Here is a 15,112-nt window from a genome sequence, read left to right on the forward strand (position 1 = left end):
AGCAAGAGAGCATATGCTAGGCTGAGGTTTGCCAAAGATATGCATTATTGCTTGAGGACTAATAAAGCTTATGTCTGACAATATGCGCTACTGAAGGCGATTTATGATGGAGAAAAATAGATATGCATTAAAGATTGAACTGTGGACTGCTGCTTGAGCAGTGTCTTGGCTGAATCCCATCCTTTCGTTTTAAATACAGGGATACCAGGGTTTAGGAACTGGACTGGGAACTAAGTACAAGGAGGGGCTTGATCCTGTGGCAAGATCAAGCTTGTTTGCCTCTTCGCTTTCACGGCTCTTTTGCATGTTGGCTTTATTTATTGTCCGAGAAAAAGGTTATTTCTCAGTTCCCCAGCCACATCAGCTTTGTTTGCCTGCTGTGGTTAGAGCTGGTCTCCATGGCTCTCTTGCCACATAAGAAGGCTGTAGGCGGCCTGTGATGGCAGCATAGGCCCAGGCCCCATGGGGACGCTCGTGCCAGGTGGAGGACCCACAGACCTCCACACACCTCCGCAGCCCTACGGCTCCCTGGCCATGACTCCGCTGTGTCCACCTTCACGGGCATGCACACACACACACAGACACATAGCGCAATTGGAGTAACGTTATTTATTTTGGAGACCAGCCCAAAGCGCTGGCCGGGGTCCTGCTTGCGGCGGGGGATCCACAGCCTAGTGGTAGGGCAGGCACTATGGCCCCAAGCTCCCCCCGCTCCTTCACCATTATCAGGCGACACAAGCTGCGTGTGGGGCCGAGGAGGGAAAGGGCGAGCAGGTGCTGAGGGTGGCGGGGGTCTGGTGGGGGTGTGGGCGAAGGGTGCGAGCATGTGGCATTAGGCTTTGTTTTTAAACGACCTTGGGTCAGTGTTGGGCTTCGTTTTTAAGTGACGTTTGGTCAGCATGCTGCCATGCTGGTAAGAAGTGAGGAGGGTCACTGCGGCTGTGAGGGGGGTGTCGTACGCAGGCCAGTGCCTCGTGTTCTTGGCTTAAATCCGTAATTCCGTCTGGGGTTATCTGTGCCAAAGCTGCCATCTGAGATAATGGGATTTAGTCGTAATTTTTGCATGTACATTTGTAGATGTTTTTACTAAATGTAATGTGTCCTAAATACATAATTATTTAACAGCTTGAAATGCTTCCAAAGGAGCTATTCAAGTCTTTTCTGTAAACAACACACCTTTTAAAATTATATCAATACTTAATGCCACTTTGGGACTTCTCTTGCATTTCCTTAAAAAAACCCAAGCCCCCCCCAATCCATATTTACCTGAAGAATTGAAATAGTACCATTTTCAGTTGGGCTAATTAGCTTTTTTTATATGTCCAATTATGTATTTGCTCATCTGAGATTTGGAGCAGGAGGTGTTTTCTAGCTTCCCTGGAAGTCTTAATAGTCCTCAGAGGAAGGAATAGCTATGAAAAATATTTCAAATGCTGGAGGATTGGAGGATCTGGCATATTTTACGTTTTTCCCTCTTGGTATGTGTATAATAGCAAACACTGGTGAATGGGAGTACAGAGCAATCGTGGATGAGCTCTGACTTCAGGAGCAGAGTAAGGGAGGTGAACTGTCACTTCCCAGCATTAATCTATCTCACTGCCTTCATTTTCAGCCTCACTTAACACATGCCTCTTCCGCAGCGCCAAATTTCTTAGAAGCCCCTTTGCTCCTCCTGCCTCTTCAAGCTAGACCAACAGATGTTTCCTGTCTATTTGTGGGAGGCAGAAAGCTTTGGGGTAGAAATGGTCAAAACTTTGTTCCATCCTGCTTATGAGAGAGTGTGAAAAAACAAACTGAGGACCCTGCTCTTGAATGTTGAACACTTAAAAAGGGGGCAGAGTTAATGGTGGCCTGGTGTCACCGCAAGGGACCTTTACATCTGTGAATGTTAGATAAGGTAAAAGAGATATTTGTGAATGTCTCTTGTCCAGTCATCGTGCAGGTTTTAAAATCCGTGCAAGATTGTATTGTCCCACCAACATAATTTCATACAATAAAGCTTATACAATTAGAAAAAAAAAACCTCATTCTCACTTTTATAAAAATATAATTAAATATACAAATTCAGAAATAATTTATTGCTTACGAACAAGTTTTATGCTTTTGTTTTGGTAAGGATCACATCTACTTGTATGACAAAAGTGAGGGATTGCCACAGTAAAGCTTGGTTCAGTGTTACACTACAAAAAATGAGTCAAGTGAAACACTTTTACTGTTTTGAGTAAGGGCTATAAATTTTCTCCCAATGTTCATGACTTTTTTCGTACTTCAGAAACAGGCTAGTTTTGAAATTCAGCACCAGATACTGTAAAGGGATTGCAGATTTCAGATTTCAGGACCAGATCATGTGAATAGCTGTAAAAGATTGCAACAAGATTAATAAAGTTATGTAAGTTAATAAAAAACAACACCGAAACCCCCACATATTTGACATGTCAAATATAAGCAGTTGGCAACCTGAATGTTTAAAGACTGGTGTGTGCATGCAAAATGTGATTTGTTTTTCAAGTGCACTGTTCAGATCATATTAGTGATCCTGGCAATTTAAAATGATATTTTTCTTTGAATATATTTTAACCTGCACTTAATCTAAGGAACACTCGAAGTAGCAATAACTGGAAAAAAACAGAGGTTTTCTAATCTTTTATTGTTTAGTTTCTATGTTTGGCAGCACAGTTTGTGACCTGTCAATTTAGTGTATGCAGACAAGGGAAATGTGGTCCTGCAATCCCAAGACTTCAAACCCAGGCTGAGATACAAGCACAGTATTTGATGCTTATCGGGTAATGTGGGGCTTCACCATTTATAAAAAAGATCTTGTATCCTTTGATATATAGCCTTTGGATATGTAAACTTACTAAGGCAAAGAAATATTATTGCTTGTTATCTTAGATTCCTATTTCTTGGAGCATGAAAATTTTGCATGTTCTGAGAAAGACAAAGGTAGTGAAAGGGTCCGAGACTAGTAACAAGCAAACATCTGAGCTAGGAGAACATGCTTTCCTGCTTCTTTTCAGCCAGGTGAGCATAAAGACTTGCATGAAAATGTATAACTATTTACTTCCATGCTCTTCTCTTTCTTTTCATTTCAAGAAAGACTACAGAAAGCATTTTAATGGCAGTCTTAAACATTTATCCAGTTACTTGGTTTTATCTCAAAGATTGTGATGGAATCTTGCCCCCCTTGATGTTCAGTGGATGCAGAATTTCATTCAAGGTGTTAATTTGAGACAGCTGCTTTAATGGGAAGCATCCACCACATTTGGGTCAGAAGCAGACTGCTTCTGCCATTCATCTCTCTATCTTAACATTTTATTTCTCTATCCCCTCCTTATTATTTCTCTCCCATTCTTTCTATCTGTCTGGAGTCTTTCCTCTGTCCTCTATCCCTGTTATAGAAACTATACTTTTTTAGCTTTTCTGTGCAATTTTTAGTTCTTAGACATAAAAAAATGTTGTAAATTATTGACTTTTGCTAGACTCCTCTTGATACAATTTCTGGTCTTACTATCCAGCACTTCACCAAATTCTGCAATAGTTGTCTCTTCCATTTTTAAAGGCTTTTGAACATCAGAATATGACATGACCATGAGAGCATATTTAAGAATGTCATGGTTCAAAATTTGTAGTTTACACTTCTGAAAACCAAGAATCATCTGTGAGAGATCAGAATCCATCTCAGGCTAAGCTTGGGTCTCCGAGTACTCAGCCATATGAAATGGCTATTAATTTGAATGTCGTGATATCTATGAAAAGAGAGATGGCTTTGACTGCCACAAACTTTATGGTTGGAAATTTGTCAAATAAATAAAGCTGCATAGAGGAACAGAGGAGTACTGGCTACAAAGGCAGCCTGAAAAAGCAAACTGTGAGCTACCAGCTTAGAAATCTGCTAATTACTGTTGCAGAATGGGACTATTTCTGAAACCGTGAAAGCACAATTAGAGGTACAGCAAGCAAATAATAGATTCAGTACTGTTTATGGAAATAATATGTTGCTGAAATGGAGGCTTCTGTATCCACACAGAAGAGAATGAAAAATCAGGAAAATGCACAATGTTAGCAAAACTCTTAATTAAGTTTAAAGGACATCATATAAGAATCCTAGTCTTCCCTGATGGAAAGAAGGAAAAAAGCTCCAAGAATTCTATATGATTATTAAGAAAGAGAAAGAAAGTTGAAAGGAAAGGACTTTTCTGTATAATTTTGAACTCCTTATATATGAGGGTTTTTTGGGTTTTCTTTTTTTTTTTTTTCCCCACGCTATCTCTTAGATTCAATTATGTTCTGACTTCCTTACACTTGGTTTGGCCTTGCTTGAAAGAGGTTAAATGGCATGGTCAGCCCACACATCTATTATGGAGATTCAGTTTGACTGAGGTAGGGACAAATAGCAAAAATCTTCTGACTAAACCTTTTTTTAGGACATATCAAAATAGACTTTGAAAGAAAAGGTGGAGCTACCTGAAAAACAGTGTTTCTTCTGAGAACACTGATGGGGTGGAATGCTTATAAAATATAATGAGAGAAAAAATGTAGCAGCTTTGTCTCTGACAAGGAAAATGCAGAAAAGAAGCTGATAGAAACAAATTGCTAGATGAAATAAAAAAAAAAATATTTGGCAAAGAAGCAGAGGAACACAGATTCTGAAAGAACCCTCAAGCAGCTTACTATCCTTAGAGGCCAATTAAACCTGAATCAGTCAGGAAAGACAGAAAGAGCCCTCCTCAGGCTTAATGAAAATTTATATCAAGCAAAATAAAACCCTGAGATTATTGGCATATAAATCGTAGAATGCTAAGAGAAACAAGCTAGCTTGACTATTAATGATACCAGGGTGGTATTTACATTTAAAACAAAATATATTTGTAAGGTCTTTGAAGATTTTCCGTGTCCATCTGTATATTAACAAAAAATCAGCTCCAGCTGACAAAATAATGTATGTAATGAAGCAAATATGCCCTCAGGTTCCAGCTGCCCAAATCACCATTTGAAGCCATCTGAGTAAGACAAAAAATTAGAAAATATCTTCTAGAAAAATACCAGTTTGTCCAGAGATCAGGTGTTTTAAATACTTTTAAACACCTTACTTTAGCAACTTGTAATAGCAATCACTATGCTTTTAAAGATTGGTGAACTTTTGCTTTTGGAAGTTGATACATTGTTTTGCAAGAGCTTGGTAAAGCATTTCTTGTTGTACAGTACATTAGAAGGATATAATCATCACCATAAACCTAGCTTTTATGGTAAGGGCACCAGTCGCTCAAAATGGTAAAGAGACAGTAGAACAAAGTTATGCCTCTTGCCCTGTGTCCCCATATCTTGGACTTCCTGCAGCCATTTTAAGAGTGTGGAAAATGAAGGCTATTTTACTAGCATATCAATTCCAATAAAAAGAAGTTTGAGTAGGATATTCATGTTTTCAGTTTCCCTGTAAATGTCCCTAAAGAGTCAAATAGAAAAATAAATCAGAGAGATTTGTAACTCAGGATTAAAATCAATACTTCTTCTCAAATTCCCACTTTTCAGACATATAATTTTAGCATCTGCAAATGAAGCACATACTAAAACCCATGTGACTGCCATCTTAGCTGTCTTGAAAGTCAGCTGTAGTCTAGGTTGGTAGACGCTACCGGCGCTGCTCTTTCACAAGGTACTCATAGTGAAAAGTTTTAAATGGACTCTGAGTTAAGAAGGCTTAAGAGGCAGGATCTAAAAACCCCAAATTACAAATGGTAAAAGGAAGCAAGGAATAATTTATACTTGATCTAGAAATAAACATCCAAATTAGATTCCGTATCTCATTGATTAGCTTCCTTAGGGGCAGTGAAAAGCCTCTGGATATGGGCTCAGTAGAGGAGATGAGTCCTCATCCACAGGAATTTTTTTTGTGGTTTGCATAGGATTTCCCATATTTGCTTATTGTTTCTTTCAGAATTCAGTTGCAAAATTCTGAAACATCTCTGAACCGATTCCTGCATGCTTTAGGGTAATCTATCTCATCCCTGTTTTTCTACGTCTATCTGTTAAAGTACTTCCTATGGATATATAATGCTCTAATTACTTTCCACGCTGTACAGTTCCTGATGCCCTTAGAAGTAATATATAATTTAAAAACTATTTTTAAAGATTGAGAATGTAGATATATATCACTGTTTACAAGTAAAAAATTCAAAATTGTAATGAACTTTATTTGTTGCTCTATTTCTCTATAGTAAAAAATGCTATTCCAATCCTTTTTCCTTTATTGATAAGAACTCTCAACTATATGAAAGTTCAGATGTAGGCCCAGGTGCGCTTTAGCCTCCTGTTAGTAAGTTTGATGATCACCAAAACCTTGTTGTTCCTAATAATGGAGGCTGTTTCTCAAACTGTCCTAAGTCTTTATAGAGAACACTGAATCAGCTTTCTCGTTTTAACAGCTGGCTTGCCATATGTAAATACCTCCAATAAGGTGCAAGTCAATGTTATCACTCATGGATATTTTACTTTCAGCCCCAAGTGCTTCTGTGTGCAGGAATTTGACAGAGTACATTAGTCCTGCAATAAGGTATATCAGCTAATGACTTTGTAATATGAATTGTGTATGTCCTGTCACAAAATAGACAGAACATAAAGAATATAAATTAACTCTTCATATGTGAACAGCTGGAATGTGAGGAGGGGTTTAAATGTATACCACCATGTTATCTTGGTCTCTGTACAGTCATTGTAGACCTCTTATTGCTGAGAGGTTTCTTTCAGAAGTGTAAGTATTCTCCACCCACCATCTCCCAGATTCACGCTTTAGAACCTCAATTATTTCCCTGTGTTTGACTTATTGACAGATTCTACTTGATGTTCCTTCCAACTGAAACAGTTACAATGGCTGGCCACACGCAGTGCCTGAGGATGTGAAAATGTATTTTGAAAAGCAGCAAAGTAAAGCAGTCTTCTTGAAGAATTAATGGCAGCAAGAACTCATTTACCCTTCCTCTAATAGGTGGGAACCGCAGACGGAGCTGAGGAATAAGTACTCATTCTGTGTGCTGTATCTGATTATCAGTATAAACCACAGTCTCTGGGAACAGAAGTGGATGACAAGAAGACACATACGAAATTCTCATAATACTTTTTTGTTTAGTTTAGTGAAATAAAAATAAGACTTTTTTTCTTTTCATAAAGAAACTGTAGGTTTTTTTCCTTGACTTTGTTCTCATGATGACCAGTAACACGTGGCAACAGTACTAAGGCTGTATCTGCTATTATATCATGTTTTAAATATACCAAGGCAGCAAATTTCCTATAGAACTAGAATAAGGAAGTGTATATCCATATATATGGGAAAAGTATATATGGATTATAAATATAAAACTTGGGTGGCAAGAACTAATTTTGTTTCCTAAAATATGAATTTGAAAGGGCAATGCTAAAGACCTGTTTTATCATTTATTTTTATGTTCTCATTAGAATTAAAATACCAAGTGGTTGCAAAATATTCAGATCCAGAACAGATTATTATTTTTATCTTATTCACCCTTCCAGAATTCCCATGCTTGAATTCAAAGGAAGAAGATCCTAATTTGGGTCTTGATGTTTGTTTGTTTGTTTGTTTTACTCTGCAATCTAAATGGTTCACCTTTCTCTTAGGCCTCATTACAGAGTTGCTTAAAGAGCATGATACAAAGTTGCTTGGGAGAAGGGACGCAGAGGAAGACAGTAAGTACTTAGCAAGGGGAGGCAAGGGTTAAGGCCTGGGACCACAGAACAGCTGGAATATGTTAGTTTTACAGGAAGGCAGCCCGGAGAGGGAGTGTGAACTGCCAGCAGGTGGCTGGGAATGGCTGAATAACTCGGTGGGACTGGAAGAGAGCTCTGCCTCTTACTGTGATGACTCGACCAATTTCAGCAAAAGCCTGTTTTTCTTTATAACAGCGGACCTTTGTCAAAGCCCATTAAAGTAAATTTAGCATTTGCTTTCAATATAATAGGTTCTGGATCTGGCCTCTGCTTGTTTTGACACTGTTTTTGTTTGCTGTATCTCTTAAGATTTACTTTATTCTTTCTCTGATGAGGGAAAGAGGACTGGTTGACTGCTAGACAGGCTTCAAAGTGTGAGACACTGATGTGTCCCTTGGAGAGACTGCCTCCAAGTCAAGCAGACACTGTTTTGTTAAGAGAAGCTGCAAGCAGACAAGTGTGGGAAGAAAGGTCTGCTGGGGTTTCTCTCCCTTCTGCAGTAGGGAAAGCTATGCTGACAGAGGCAGCTGCTCTTACCACAGTGATGCTTTGCTATGGTTTGCAGTACTGGTCTATGTTCTCCAGAAGTCCTAGTCATAAAGTGGGCTTTGATCTGGGTGGCACTATACAAACACAAGAGGTTGTCCCTGACCCAAAGACCTTGCAGTGTAGGTGTAAAATGAGAGATGGCAGCAGGTGGACATGGAGACAGGGAAGCAGAGGGACCCAACAACAGTGTGGGTCTGGGAGCATAGCACAGCAGTTTTCTCAGTATTTAATTGACATGGTGGTAAAAGGGAGTTTGAAGGAAGGATTCGAAGATAACAGGATTCTGCACAGGTATTTCTGAAAAGCTCCTCCCAAGCGTGAAGGGCAGTGTAGGATAAAGTATATGTGTTCTTATTTGACAATCTGACAAGGTGGCATTTGGCAGGATTGGAAGAAACAGCACTGGAATAACCAAGATTTGAGATGAGCTTGGAGAAGGCTTTTATCTATATGTGTGGGTGGGAAAACTTTACTTCATACGCTAAACAGCAAGGCTCTGTAATAGTTGTATATAGCTATTAGGAGAGGACCTATAGGGAAGTCTAAGTTGAAGATGATGTCTAGTTTATGTGTTTGAGTGATGGACGGGATGGCAGTACTATCCACTGTGGCTATGACAGGAGACCTTGTGCAAGGTTAACTCGGAGAGAGAGAAGGGTGGGGAGAGTTAACAGCTCTGTTTCAGCCACACTGATCATCAGCTAGTGATCCGGAGGGAGCTGTCAGTGAGTGGATGAGAATGTATGTACAGAAAGGTGAAGGCGTTGGGGAACTGAGGTAGTTTGTGTTGCCGTGGGTGCACTAGAGGGATTTGTGTTTGAAGTCGAAAGACGTAATGATTGGGGGTGGCAGGGGGAAGACTAACCAAGGACAGAGGCCCAAAGAAGTTGCAGTGTAGGTATAAGATTAGAGACTTCAGACGCAGACAGGAGAGCACAAGGAAACAAAATACCTGACAGAGAGCTGGCAAGCTGGAGGGCACAATCACAGGGATTTCTCCATAAAGCCCCTGCAAAGGCAAACAGATATTAGAAGTAAAAGAAAATGTTAAACCTCAAGTCAAGAAAGAATAGGGCATCAAGAAGAGTGTTGCTGACTGTCGAGGTCGACTGAGTGGGTAAGGGGCTGGTGTACCTCAGAGAAATTACAGGCGGAAAAGATGAAAACAACTTTAGAAAGGACATTCCAATATCACATGAACGTGAACATACCGAGGGTTGGGAGTAGTTAGGAAAATGTTCAACAGGGATTGAGAGGGTTTTTTAAAGGCAGGACATCTTAAAATTTGAAGGAACAAGCTGCAGCCACAAATCTAATTCCCTCATAACTGAAACACTGGTCACTAGTGTAGTCTTCTGTATTTCTTTACCTGGCTACATCCTTGTTGTTGTATTTTGCTGTGTTTTTGTTACTTTCCCAGAGTAGTACGTAAAATGTTCAGATTTGTTCTGAGACTCAGCATTTATGAATCTTGGTGTTTTGCTAATAATAAACCCACTTCTTTTCCCAGCTTTATATTCTTGTAAGTGGACAAAAGAACCAACATCTGAGAATTTATAAAAGTGTTTAATAGAAAATACAGTTAAGAATTTATACTTATTTTCATTACAACTAGCCAAAATTTTTGTTCCAAGTTACATTCCATTGAAACTGTGGAACTGCACTCCAGGGAAACTGTACTAATCCAGTAGATGCATTGGCTATCTAATATTTTAAGAAAAGATACAGTACAGATTGCTTTCTAAGAAAAAAGAACACAGTGACCTATTACAAAATAATTTTGGCAAATGCAAAATGATAAGTTGCTTGGCATTTCTGATCAGGCAAAATACTGCTTTAAACTCATGTATAGATAATAAACTGGCAGTCTGCATAGGAGCTTATATGACAGTAAGATAATAAACACTGACATGGATAAATTGTCATGAGTTGAACAAAAAAACCCCTGTCAAATTATCGTTTTGATCAGGATGGTGTCACTGGGCAAGAAAGTAATCTTAACAACAAAAGCTAGATTTCATACCACTTTTATCTTTATTCCTTTATTTGTGGCAGCACAAATAAAAATCATTATATAGCATGATGACTGGCAGAGTGGGATCCATATTGCCCATGTGTTTGAGCTGGATAGGAGCCAATACAGAGAATATGTACATATACATGACTTGGGTTTAATATGAAAATGTTTGCAGGAGCCCTGGTAGTGTGGCTATCTAAAATATTTCCTGTGAACAGTTCAGAGGGTCTGCAAAAGATAACTGGTTTCACTGTAGTTCGCCAGGAATCCCCCCAATGTCTCAGCAGATGCTTGTTGCATTATTAACTGCCACCTATCTCCCTGAGAGCTATGCATGCAGTTGTATGAGTCAGAACTTCATTCCCAAATTTATCAATGTCCCGGAGTCGCACAGGTGGGGAGTCATAGTGGCTGCATGTTGGAGCCACATCAACATTTTGTGTATTGTTGGCAACAGAAACAGATCTGCTTGAATCATTGATAGCTTGATTAGATCTGGATGAATCTTTACTTTAGGGTTTCACTGGGGATCCATAAGCTCAGTGCATGAAACATGAAAACAGACTGTGTCTGTTTGTTAATCTCAGATTTTTGTGAGCACCACTGCATCAAATAAAGAGCAGTGACTTGAAGTGTGTAGCCTATTGATCACACACCTGAGCTGAATCTGTCACATTTTTATCATAGTTAAAAAGTTGAAAGTTACAGGTGGTCATACAGATCATAAAAATAAAAAGGATCAAATTACCCTAGTTTCAAAACCTTAAAAATTAAAGAAGCTAAGAGGCATGATTTTTTTTTTATATATAGTGTATACTCATTTGGAAAACACAGGAAAATATTTTGGATTATATATGAAGAGAATGTATACATTTTGATGCCTAGTTTCACTAAATATTTCAGATCTTTTTCTCAAAAACACAAGTGATTGTGTTTATTGGGTTTAAGTTAGAAAAGTATGTTTTGTTTATGCCATACCTTTCTTTGGTTTTAGTAATATCAGAAGCTGAAAAGACCGACCATTTTCTTTGTCCTTTAAAATGTTACATAGCTAGTGAAACTTTTCAACACTGAACATTTCACTGATCCCCTTTTCTCTGCCATCTGTCTGATCTGGCCTCTTTCCAAATAATACTGCTTTCCCAATGGATATGGTTGTCCTGGTACAAGAGTTTTCAGTCAGGGTAAGGAAAATTCACATTAGGTTCAGCTGTTTCTTTGATAGTGCATATAAATATTGAATGGCCCTGTACACTTACAGTTTGTAGATTCTAAGATGCACAACAAAACCCCCTCTTTTTGTCAGAAACTCTGAATTGTACTCTGCTTTGTTGAAAACCTGAGGCTCACTGTTAAAAATATTTGTGTTTTCTGTCATTATGTTCTGTGTTAGTTTGTTTATTTTGACAATTACTTTATTACAGTAGCTGTATAATCGTCAAGAATGGATGTTTTGAAATCTGGTTAGCTGGTTAAAAAAAAGTGGAGTTCCAGATTATACACAGCATTGCAGAAGTGTTAATTCAACATTTTGGAAATAGTTGTCTTAGAAGTTCAACATGAACTATCTTAGGAAAGATAGTATATTTTAGAAGCTGAGCACTTAGCCATGTGCCGTTTAATGGACTGTCCAGTTGGGCACAAAATCACTAATCTCTTCTTGACCAGTATCTTAAGAATTTTGGATTTATTTAAATTATATATTGTGGTCATATATTGCTTTAGGTATTGCATCATATCTAAGGATATCAACAGAGAAATTAGATCCCATAGATCTAAGAAAATGCAATGCATCATTAAAAATACATACGAAAAAGCATTGTATTTTTACGTGCATAAGTGCATTAACTGTTGAAAAGGTGGAGAGGTCTCATTTCCCCTTCTTCCTTTATGCTAGAATCACTTTCATGCTAGTAATTAAATAGTGCGTTTTATAGTGAGCAATTGTAATAAAAACCCATCAGACACTGACAACTTCCTTTAAGAGGAGCATATTACATTATACTCTGAACTATGTAGATCATCTCTGAACAGTGATAGAATTTCTTGTCGAACAATTAACTCTGTGTATCCCAGAATATCTCACACACAATCTTTCTCTCTCTTTTTTTTTTCTTTTTCTATTGTATGCACTCTCACATTTAAGAGAGAACACTACTCTTTTTTTCTTTAAGAGAGATGAATGTTTTAGGTTATCTGTAGTCCTGGTTTCAAGAAGAGATTTTCATCCATTCACCTGAAAGAGTGAACCTTTGGCTCTCGGGTTCTATCACTGTGTCAGAGTCACTTCCAAACTCTTGACTAGGAGCTTGAAACAACAGTCTTCTCAGGCAGCCAGCTCCAGGGTTAACTCTGAATCCTGTGCGTGCTGGGACAAGACATTGGGAGTTCAGTCAATGGTTTGAGGATACATATGGAAGGTAACTCAAAGGTGTCAGCACTATTTAAGTCTTCCCTAGGCCATAACTTGAAGACTTGCATTTCATTTACACAAAGGCCCTTTTCCAGTGCCCTGGCAGTATAAATGTTGCATCTGCTTAGCCTGTTCTGAACTGGAATCGTGGGAGTAGTGCATGTAAGCCTGTGCTCATCTTCTGACCTATGCTGATACACTGAAAGAATGGTTGGTAAGTGGCAAAAGGAGAGCCAGGAGCGGCTGAAGTCAAGGCAGCTGGGGACAACAATTTCACTCCAAAGGCAGATATGATCGATAAAACTCGTATGTTAAATAGCCTCCTACTGAGTCTCTACCTTGATAATTTAAAGAGATCTCCTGAGAGAAATGGAAAATATCATTCATTTTCTGTTTTTAAGCTGGAATTCCAGAAGGTAAATTTCCTGCAGTGTAAGTTTCTATAACAAGAAAGTTCTTCCTCCTCTTTTGGTGGTGAATGTGTTCAGTACAAAAAGCAATTTACAGTTTATTATTTTTGCCAATGTTGCTGTGAGTTATTAATGTATCATCTGAAAGATTTATTTGTTTTTCCCCAGTGATTGGCATTCAATGTAACCTGCTGGAATTGTATCTGGATTCCACTTAGTGCAATTATGATATTGGTTTACTATATTTTCTTTACTAAACAGACACTCAGCACTTAACTCATAGTGCAGGGTGTAGCTTTACAACCAGATATTTATTACTCTGGAAAGCTATTTGGAAAAAAAAACCCAGACTCTTAACTTGCATAAAAATGAACATATTCTCATGTAAATTCCTCAGGAGGAAGCTGGCAGAATTAACAAGTATGAAAACAGGGAGTCTGCTCACTTCACCAAAGTTTGCCCAAAGGCTGGGAAGCAGCTGAATTACTGGGTAATATTAATATCTTGTTTTTACTGTGAAACAGATGTACACTGCCAGATCTTTTTCCTGTGGGGAAAAAAAAGGGGCAAAAAAAAAAAGGCAGCAAAAACTTAGCATGTTATATATGTTAGATATAAATACAGTGTGATCAGTTCCAAACTTTGGCTAGCAATTTTGCCATCAATTCCTGTGAGATGAGAATCAGGCCTTGTATTTAATGAGATTCACTGTTATTTAATTACATGGATGTGGTCAGAAAACAGTCTTACTGACCAGAATGTGGAAATAGAATTGGATTGTGATGTTAAGTATATTGTTTTGTGGCAAGCAGTGTTTTTTGGATTAGCACTGTTGACCCTGAACCCTGTTCTTGTAGACACATCATTTGGTTGCTAAAAATAGGCTTATGCATGGAATTTATTTTTAAATGGTTTGATCTTTTGGGGGGAGATTTGGATAGAGATATTTGGAGAGGGGGAAATCTGGTTCACAGTACTTGTAAGAAATGCAAAATGTTTACCAATGCTAGTTGCTTCATAGACTTTTATTTTCCAAATTAATCTGAGAAGTGATTAGTCTGTAGCATTGGACTTATCTCACTGTTTCTGGCAGTGCTTAGACAATCATCGTGCCAAATCCCAAGGGGAAGTGGTGGCTGGAGGACAATTACTGCCAGTGGTTCTCATCTTACTGCCTCTCCAAACCTGGGTGAATATGCTTGCTCCATGAAGAGTCTGTGTGTGAGGAACTACCATTTGCATGTAGGATGTTCTTGTAGCAGATCTGCTGCATGGCAGCTATAATAATAGCCTCAAAACTGTAGTGTGAATGGTCTTGTTTCCCTGTTCCTTTCCTTCCCGTGCCAGCATCACTGCTGTTGAAGCTCTGTAGAGCACAGCTGCAGCATGACCCACAGTGCCTCTGCCTCCCGTGTTCGTTGTTGCCCCTCCATGGCAGAGCTCAGAACTAGTTAATCAGCCTGAGGTGCCTCAGCAAAGCTGTCTACCTCCTAAAATCTGACCACACAACTGAGCCCATGCCAAATGCTGTAACCTTCACATATGGATGGCTCCTTCAAAGTCAGCAGGACCACTCAGAGAGACTAAAGCTCAGCATATGGGTCGGCATTTTTAGTATATGTCTTCCCCTTTTGAAAATGGCTATGCTGATTTGTGTTTTGAAACACTGTGAAAGAGAAGCCCCTCCCACACCCAGAGCCACCCACAAAAATATTCTGAATAGCAAGGGCAGCAGAACATGTCAGTCATGCTACCCTTGCACTACCCAGACATCTGTGAAAATTTCATGCTTCTGTGAGCAGATTCTCCAAAGGGCTGAGTTTGGCTCTAAGTCTTTCAGGGAATACTTCCATTTTCCCTTCCTCTGCCTTTTTGTTGTATGGTTTTAATTGTTCTTGGTACTAAAAAAAAAAAAAGAAAAAGGCACAAATTAAATAAGACGTATAAATAACAGGAGGGGGCAGGCTTAAACTGACAAAAAGCAAGAAAATCAGACTAGCTGTA

Source organism: Haliaeetus leucocephalus, unplaced genomic scaffold (genome assembly GCF_000737465.1).
Source record: "Haliaeetus leucocephalus isolate CR32 unplaced genomic scaffold, Haliaeetus_leucocephalus-4.0 Scaffold1, whole genome shotgun sequence".
Classification (NCBI taxonomy): domain Eukaryota; kingdom Metazoa; phylum Chordata; class Aves; order Accipitriformes; family Accipitridae; genus Haliaeetus; species Haliaeetus leucocephalus.